At 41.7% G+C, this 10063-nt stretch overlaps 1 pseudogene; it reads right to left on the reverse strand.

Annotated features, from left to right (window-relative positions):
* Nucleotides 1-1354: 1354 nt before the first annotated feature.
* Nucleotides 1355-7191, reverse strand: LOC117400076 (leucine-rich repeat-containing protein 14-like; annotated as a pseudogene).
* Between the last annotated feature and the right edge of the window lie 2872 nt (nt 7192-10063).

Consider the following 10063-nt stretch of genomic DNA (forward strand, 5'->3'; position numbering starts at 1 on the left):
CCCGATACAAAAAAATGAAATCAGTGGATAGCCAATAAACACTGGAAAAACTGTGGAAATGGTTAACCAATTCACATTGACACTACCCTTTTCCCATTAAAAAATAAAACTTACTACAAAAATAATAATAAATACATTTCCTAGTGCTGCTGGGCAATGTCTTGCCTTCCTGACTAGTATCTATCATTGATTCGTTCTGAATACTTTAAACTCACCCCAAGTACTGAGTGACAGCACATTCCTACATTTCTATTGGATTTAAAACGAGATTACAATCAGGAATGGGGGGTTGTTAGCAGGATTTAAAGCAGCATTACAGTTAAGATACGGAGGATTTAAAACAGAATTGTGGCAAAATGTAAAAAAATGCCTACACACAAAAACCCCAGAAGAATGTGCCCGTGACCATAGGGATTTCGTTGTGGAAGACAGCAAAGGAAAGAAGGTACAACTTAAGTGTGCAAGTACTGTTGAGTTACTGCTATACATATTTTGACAGAAAAAAACTGCTCAAGCATTTTGGAAAGTAACCAAAAACACTAAATTCATACAGTATATAAAAAACGAAAGCCCCGAAAAAAAGACGAATTGCATAAAAATTTGCATTAAAAAAATAGCTAAAAAATAAGCACTGAAAAATACAATTAATAAAAACCGAAAAACAGAAGCCCTATATAATATATTATTACAAAATAGGATTGTATGGCACAGTGTATTGGATAACTTTCTTTCAGTTTGTTTTCTTTGTTGTAGAACCTGTCCAACTAAACAAATACCATTTTTGTTTTTGACACAGCAGTAGTCCTGTGTCTGGAATTGTGTATCATTACAGGAGAGCCTGGTCATAACTCATGAGAGAAATCCCACTGCACCTTAACACAGGAATTTAAAAAGACATATCTTACAGGACACTATATTTTAGCGACTTCAATTGAAGAAGTCATCATGATGACGTGATGCTTCATATGTATATCTACTAGATCAGTGGTTCTCAAACTGGACTTTATTTCACTCCCAAGAGATTTTATTTTTTTTGTAATGTGGTAACTATAGTTTTCCTTCACTAATTCAATATGAAAGAATATTGAAACCCCAATGTTTGTCCCGGCATTAATACTGATATGTATAGTGTAATGCTTTTTTATTTTAGTTGTATTTTCTGAAAGGAAGACGCATGCAAATATTACAGATTCAATAAGAAACAGCTTAGGTTCCCCTAAATTACCCTTCTTGGGTGTAAATTTCTATTTTGTTTTGTTTTATCTTCACACTGGTTAAAAAACAGCCCCGTAAGGTTTAGACTCACAATGGATTTACAAAATAAGGTAAACAAATTGGAACATACTTTAGTGTAAAAAAAAAAAAAAAAAAAAAGCAGAAAATAACTGCTTAACCCTCCTGGACACATTATTCTAAATATGTCCTGTGCACAACACTCATTACTGTACTGAAATACACTTCAGTGGAGAGGACCAGGTCAGTGTGTGTCAGACCCAGACTGTGTGTCTCCTCCCCTCCAGCAGCTCAGCAGTGCTGTACAGGTCAGTATAGAGGAGGTGAGTGTGTGTCAGACCCAGTGCCGAAGAGGTCTTGCTGGCTGGTCTGTCTGTCTTTGTGTCTCCACTCCTCACTCCTCCTCTCCAGCAGCTCAGCAGTGCTCTGGCTGTACAGGTCAGTGGAGAGGACCAGGTCAGCTCTGCCTGACTTCTCTAGCACCTCCCTGAGCTCCTCTGTGGTGCAGGCCAATTTTCCGTGGTCCAGGGGGAACTCCATGAGGTTGCAGTAGGAGGGCGGCTGGGGCAGACCTTCCTCGTAGCAGTTGGTGGGCTGGGGGTAGACCAGCAGCTGCAGCAGGGGCAGACCAGTGGCCGTGTGTGCCAGGGACAGGAGCCCATGGGTGGACAGGGGGTTCAGGGAGACGGCCAGGCTCTGCAGGCCCCGGCAAAGACCAGGGAAGGAAGCAGCGCCCCCAGCAGGGAGTCTGTGAGACTGCAGCCTGAGAGCACCAGGTGAGAGAGACGGCGAGAGAGAGAGCAGCCTCTGGAGGGACGGCAGCTGCTCCACACTCAGACTGTTCCCACTGAGGTCCAAGTTGCGCAGGGCAAGAGCATGGGGGCTAGAGGAGAGGTAGGAGAGATTGCTTGGGGTCAGGGAGAAGTAAAGCAGCTCCAGGACTTCCAGGGGTCTCTAGAGCGCTGGGGGGAGAGGGGAGAGACAGAAGAGTGAGAGGCTCACTCTGTCTTTCCACGTAAGCACACATAATATAATCATCTTCATTATAACGCCACCCTTGGATTCCCCATCTATTCCATCTGAACCGATGTGCAAGGTACTCAAAACCAAACTTGACAAGGTATTATCTTTATTTACTGTACAAAACAAAGCAGTGTCATTCCTGTACTGAAAAATAGCTTGTGTTGCTGACTTTTGTAGTTAGTTGGATTGTCGTCCTCTCTATTAAGCCAGTTTGGCACCTGTCTTGTTCTAGCTGTACATAATGCAAATGCTGCTCTCAGTGATTTAATTACAACAACAAAAACTACATGGAATGAGTATTAAGTAAAATCTTTAACCGTTTCAAGCCAATGAAAATGAGTCTCCTGCCGTGTACCTCAGTATCAGCTTCGAGGGCTGTAGAAACGTATTCCTCTTTGTAGTGTTGCTATGGAACAACACAAACATGCACCAGAGAGCCATGCAACTTGGAACCAAATAAAGAGGCGACAAGATTCCTGAACTACTACAGGACCAGCCTATTTATTTTTCGTTCAATAATTCACAACTCCCCCACAGCAGCATCAAGGAGCAAAAGGTTAATTACAAACTCAAAAACAATCTATCTGTGAGTAAAGACATAAACAGACAACAGACAACCGTCAGCCCTCAGTGTTCGTGTCTTCCCTCATTCATTCATTTATTTTTGCATTACTCACTAAGAACCATTGCGTATCCACTTTGTAAATTTTGCTGTAAAAAAAAAATAAAACAAGCATTCACCACAAACAGACCCATGCAACATGATAGCTTTAAATGTAAATGCCTAACGTGGGCAAAGTGGCATTCAGGACGCTTTAATACCACCGGTATTGCACTGTACCTCAGCAGGAGCCGCAGCTTGCCTGAGAGGCACAGGCAGGTGAGGTTGATCTCCTGTAGGTTCAGCAGCCCCCCCGGCCAGCTCCCTCAGCCCTGCCTCCATCCCGGGGGTCGGTCGGTGCACGTCCACGTTGCTGTAGAGCAGACGCAAGCTGAGCAGTGAGGGGCACGATGCCAGGCGTGGCAGGAGCAGGGCGAAGCCAGCCAGGCTCAGGTTGTTGTACCTAGGGGGTGCAGTGATGCAAGATTTTTCACATCAAGGGAGAAACAGAATAGAAAATGACAATATCTTGATTTTATCACGATAAAAGATCATTTAGATCGTTTTTTTTTTTTCTTTTGGAAAAAACAGTAAAGAATACAATTTCAACTTAAATAATGTACTGCATATATTCCACTGCAATGTAAATGTAGTACAAATGCTACATCCAGACTTACTAAACCACGAAATGCACTTTGATTATATATATATATATATATATATATATATATATATATATGATTTATTTATTTCTTAGCAGACGCCCTTATCCAGGGCGACTTACAAGATATCACATTATTTTTACATACAATTACCCATTTATACAGTTGGGTTTTTACTGGAGCAATTTAGGTACCTTGCTCAAGGGTACAGCAGCAGTGTCCCCACCGGGAATTGAACCCATGACCCTCCGGTCAAGAGTCCAGAGCCCTAACCACTACTCCACACACACACAAACAGTGCCTTGCATAAGTATTCACCCCCCTTGGACTTTTCCACATTTTGTAGTGTTACAACCTGGAATTAAAATGGATTTAGTTGGGATTTTTACCATTTGATTTACACAACATACTTAACACTTTGAAGGTGCAAAATATTTTATATTGTGACACAAAAGTTAATTAAACAAAAAAAAAGACATTTGTTGGTTGCATAAGTATTCACCCCCCTGAGTCAATACTTGGTAGAAGCACCTTTGGCAGCAATTACAGCTGTGAGTCTTTTTGGGTAAGTCTCTACCAGCTTTGCACATCTGGATCCTGCAATTTTTGCCCATTCTTCTTGGCAAAATTGCTCAAGCTCTGTCAAGTTGGATGGGGACCATTGGTGAACAGCAATTTTCAAGTCTTGCCACAGATTCTCAATTGGCTTGAGGTCTGGGCTTTGACTGGGCCATTCTAAGACATTCAGGTTCTTGTTTTTAAACCACTCCAGTGTAGCTTTGGCTGTGTGTTTAGGGTCATTGTCCTGCTGGAAGGTGAACCTCCGCCCCAGTCCCAAGGCCCCTTGCAGACTGAAACAGGTTTTCCTCTAGAATTTCCCTGTATTTGGCTCCATCCATCTGATCAATCCTGACCAGTTTCCCAGTCCCTGCCGAAGAAAAGCATCCCCATAACATGACCACCATGCTTCACCGTGGGGGATGGTGTTCTCAGGGTGATGAGCAGTGTTGGCTTTGCGCCACACATAGCGTTTTGCGCTAAGGCCAAAAAGTTCAATTTTGGTCTCATCAGACCAGAGAACCTTTTTCCACGTTTGCTGTGTCTCCCACATGCCTTTTGGCAATATCCAAACGGGACTTGATATGGGTTTTTTTCAGCAATGGCTTTCTTCTTGCCACTCTTCCATAAAGCCCAGCTTTGTGGAGCGTCCAGGTTATAGTTGTCCCATGGACGGTTTCTCACATCTCAGCTGTGGATCTCTCCAGCGCCTTCAGAGTTACCATTGGCCTCTTGGTTGCTTCTCTGACTAATGCCCTCCTTACTTGGTCACTGAGCTTTGGTGGATGGCCGCCTCTAGGCAGAGTCGCGGTTGTGCCATATTCTTTCCATTTTTTAATAATGGATTTAACGGTGCTCCGGGGGATGTTCAAAGTTTGGGATATTTTTTTATAACCCAACCCTGATTGGTGCTTCTCCAGAACTTTGTCCCAGACTTGTTTTGATAGGTCCTTGGTCATCATGATGCTGTTTGTTTAGATATGCTCTCTAACAAACTCTGGGGCCTTCCAGAAACAGGTGTATTTAATCTGAGATCATGTGACACTTTAACTGCACACAGGTGGACTCCATTCAACTAATTATGTGACTTCTGAAGGCAATTGGTTGCACCAGAGCTTATTTAGGGGTGTCACAGCAAAGGGGGTGAATACTTATGCAATCAAGACTTTTCAGTTTTTTATTTGTAAATCATTTTGAAATATATGTAGATTTTTTTCCCCACTTCGACATTATGGACTATTTTGTGTAGATCTGTGACAAAAAATCCTAATTAAATCCATTTTAATTCCAGGTTGTAACACTACAAAATGTGGAAAAGTCCAAGGGGGGTGAATACTGGCACTGTATATATATATATATATATATATATATATATATATATATATATATATATATATATATATATATATATATATTGAATGCTTTATATAAGAACGACTCCAATTAACGTGTGTGTCCACAACATATATAACAAGAAATGTCACTGAATAAACTCACTAAAGTAGTACAGTGTTACTGATTACAGTGCTCCCCCCTTTATAAGGCGGTCCATTATACTGCGGAACAGGTTATAAGGCGGTACATTTATGGCTCCCATTGCCCCATAATGCCATTACTCTAACAACACTAGTATTCTCGTTATAAAGTGGAACACAAATAGCACAGTCTCTTAACTACGGCTCCCGACTACAGCGTTATAAAGGGGGAGCACTGCACTAAACACCAAAAAGAGCTGAAAACTGCTCCATTCCACAGAAATCAGGTGCTGCCAATCAGGTGAGGGTCACTTGTTATGATTGGGTTAATTTACCATTCAAAGTGAAACGAGTGAAGGAACAGTTGCTAGGATTTACTGTGACTGCTGCTTTTCTTAGACTATGTAGAGAACAACAATCCACACAAATCCAAGCAGCTGTTTCTTCACTTGTTTCGCTTGAAATGGTAACTCAATCCAAATAATCAGATAATCGGTTTGTGCAGCACTACTAGTAAGACCAAAGTCTAAGATAACTGGATAGAGGGGAAACTATTTTATGTCATATTAATTGATCTGGAATGTTTCAATAGTTACGCACAAAACATAATTAGCTTTACACATGACTGGGCTTGTTACAGTAGCACACCATTCTTCCCTCTGGGATACCTGAGATCCACTCTGCTCAGGGCGGAGGGCTCCAGCATGTCCAGCAGCGAGGCAGTGGCTGGGTGGAAAGCTCTTCAGCGCGCAGGTCCCTGCAGACCAGCCTCAGGGGACCCCCACTACGCAGGGCCTGCCGCACCGTCACGAAGGAGCTGCCGTTCACAAACAGGTCCGCTGGCACCTCAACCTCCACTGCGGGTGAAGAGACTCCCCGCCCCCTCTCCTCCCCCATGCCGCAAGGCAGGCCTTGGACAGAGCTTCTGTCCTGAACCAACTGCCCATGGTGTTGGGCATGCAACGGCCACCTTTGTCCTGGACTTCACACAGGTCCAGAACACGTAGAGCGTTCCTGCACAGAGACAGCAAACCAGGGTTATTAACACAGCTCCCAGACACAGCTATCTTTAAAGTACAATAACAAAAACACATGAATAATGCCCTTGCCTTTTTATTGATTTAGAGTAAGCTTACCAAAATGTTATTATCAATATTCTCACATAGATTGCATTTCATTTCCTAAACATTTAAACTTTAGTATTGAACACACTTGAACTTTAGCACACTGGGAATGTGCATAAACAATCAGAAAAGCCGTCATACGAAGCACTCCACTGGATTTTTATCATGCACTGCAACATTCATGTGGATGTGACTACATGCGTACAACATTAATGTGCATGTCTGGTTCCTAGTAGCTGACTAATCTCAAAACTTTGTATAAGGTCAAGGCAGCAGTGCTGGCAGGCCCGCAGGCTGCGTGTGAGACTCAGCACCCGCTCCGGCCAGCGCAACACCAGCTCCCCGATTACTAGAGGTCGCTGGTCTAGGAATGCGGCCTTTGAGAGGACGGGGTAGAGCTCCTGCGGGAGAGAAGCCAGCGAGCGCAGAGCAGAGCCGTGATCCGACACTACCGTGCGGGCACACAGGAAGACCAGCGAGGCAGGCATTCCTCATCCCCTCACCCCACTAGCAATGACACCATGACAGAAAATGCAAGGGGATTCATTTAATACCAGCTAATACAGTAGATATATACAATAAGTCTTCTTTGTAAGTAGAGGCAGTCGTGGAGCAGATTTATTCCCATCATTAGGGACTGAAACTACTGGTTTTTATATTTATTTTTTTAATGACCAGGTGCCAGAAATATGAACAATCAGGCCCCTGGTAAATCTGCTCTGATGTAACTGACCACACTTCTCATCACAGCACGACCCAGTGATTTTAAAGACTTCAATCACAACCCCCCAGTATGTCCATATGATGAAAAAGTTGATGACCATGATGTGTACCAACACTATGTACTGAATAGTATAAAATAAGAATTAGCAATGACATGTTTAATCTATGAACGGACAGACAGACACCTCCTTATATACCCAGAACCCAATACTCTTAACAACTAAATAAGGTTAATACCAAGTTTCCCGATAACTGGATAAGCAGCTCTCCAGATATGTACAAATGTGAAGTGTCATATACGTACACACAGTACGACTGCCTCCACTCCATCTCCCTCAAAGGAGATTTCATCCCCAGCAGGGGATAATAAATCACGGTGAGTCTAGGTTTACTATTGAGAATTGTTGATGCAGAGGGAGGGACGATTTATTTAATTCAAACTCCTGGCTCATGATCATTTAAATAATAAACTGTGGGTAGTTCTAAAAAACCAGCTCTGGGTGCAGGACTAGGGCGAGTTGCAAGCTGTGCATTAGAATGTATAAAATACACAACACAACCCTTGCTCCGAAGTAGATTTGGTCCATTGTTTACAGATAGACAACCTGTCACTGAGGCAACTGATTTTTGGTGCTACCAGTTGCTGCACAAAACAACTACACTTATAACAACCAATTTCCCTTTCTCTAAACTTTAGGTCAATACAAAATACATATGTATCTTTCTTTAGCGCTGATGTTAAACTACTTTAAGTCAGAAGTATGTATGCGGGGTTTCTGCTGTCAGTAGAAATAGACTGTCCCTTTGAAAACTACCATTGTTTTTAGATTTAATTTCCCAAGATTCGACAGAACTCCGTCTGACTGCTGTCTCGTTTACAGCAGGGCGGTCTCAGCTGGATCGCTCAATTCAGGCTTCAGCATTAGCATTAGCGATTTTTAACTCCTAAACTTACAGCATTTTTAAATATGTCGCGATTTTAGCAACACAAAAGGCACGAAGTTATTCACTTGTATCAGACCATGCGAGGTTTCTGTTCCTGCTGACGCCATTTAGTAAAGAAAATATATGTAAATAAAAATGAATTGTAAATAACGCGGTTTCTTTGTTGACAATAATATATTGTGCAGAACTTCACACAACTGTAGTTCTATGACATAAACATAAACTGCAATAATGTTACTGCCTGTTCTTCATGACAACATGCACTTTAATCGCAGTAAAATTCAACTGTGTAATTCAAGTAGACTTTTCCTTACATTTTCCTTCAAATGACTCAAAGAAAAAGCGAAGTTATCAGAATGTCTACAGCAGTCACGAACAATGCATAACCAAGTATGGATGTCGTGCAGTTCAGTGCCAGATAAAACACATCTTCAAAAAATAAAATAATACCATCTAAAACTATAGTGTCCTCAAAACTTCATGTTTCTATTTTATTTTTTATCTGTCCGTCTCCGTATGATGACGACTTCCGGAAGGCTAATCAATTATTTTACAGAACGGTGTGTATTGATGGCGTTACCTCCCCACAGCGCTATCTACAGCCCAGGGTCATACTAAATATCATACATTACATTACAGCGGTAATCTGCTTCATATAGAAACAGACTCAGCGAAGTGGCCACTTACCACATGGCAGCAGAGTATTTTATCCAATTTTATTTTTACAAATTCAGACAGCTAGTCGTATATTTGTGACGGTCGTCTATAAGAATTTTGCCTACAAGTGACTCCAAAAAATAGAATATTTACTATGAAAGTTGTTTGATCTTTAATTGCTCTACTATGGGGCCTATATTTGCAGAAATGAATTTGTTTATTGGCACATTATGATTTTTTCTTCAGTATGTGTATTGAATCCTATGCAGACCCACCTGTACAGTTTTGCTCATGTTACAATGCATTCATTTTTTAATGCGAGTGCCATCTTTAAACAATATCATCTTTTAATATTGATCACATCTCATAATGTTAAACATCAGTCCATGTAATGAACTGCATACAGTAGGAATAGCTGGAGTTCTAACAATTGGCATACAAAAACAAGGTAAGACGCTGTGACTTGGGTGGTGGTGTGTAGTGAAGGTTACCCGCCTCAGTCAGACTTCTTTAGAGAGTTGAGTGTTAGCCAAGGACTTGTAAACTGTATGTTGTGTTTTATACATTGCTGTGGACACAAAAGTAATTATTAAAATCTCCACTTAATTTCTAACTGTCGTCCAGTCCTGGTTTCTGTGCTGCGATTAAAGTATTGGTTCATGTTAACTTATCAACGCCTTCTAAGATTTTATAGACAATAAATCATATCCCCTCTAATTCTTCTTTGTTCTAGGCAGAATAGATTCAGTTCTTTAACAGCTTATGCCTCGAAGCTCTGGGATAGTCTGGTTGCTCTTTATTGGACTCTGTCCAGGGCCACTATGTCTCTTTGGTAATGCAGTGACCAGAGTTGAACACAGTACTCACTAGTGCGTTATATGGCCTCACATCATAACCTCCTTGGATTTGTACTCTACACTTTCACCCTGTATCCAAGCATTCTGTTTGCCTGTTGATTGCCACAAGCCTGAGGCACAATGTGTAGTGCTGCATCTTAACAGCGAGAACTTTTTAAAAGATACAAGGCGTGACGCATCCAAGTAGACAAAGGAAGACAGCAAG

Source organism: Acipenser ruthenus, chromosome 4, assembly GCF_902713425.1.
Source record: "Acipenser ruthenus chromosome 4, fAciRut3.2 maternal haplotype, whole genome shotgun sequence".
Lineage (NCBI taxonomy): Eukaryota > Metazoa > Chordata > Actinopteri > Acipenseriformes > Acipenseridae > Acipenser > Acipenser ruthenus.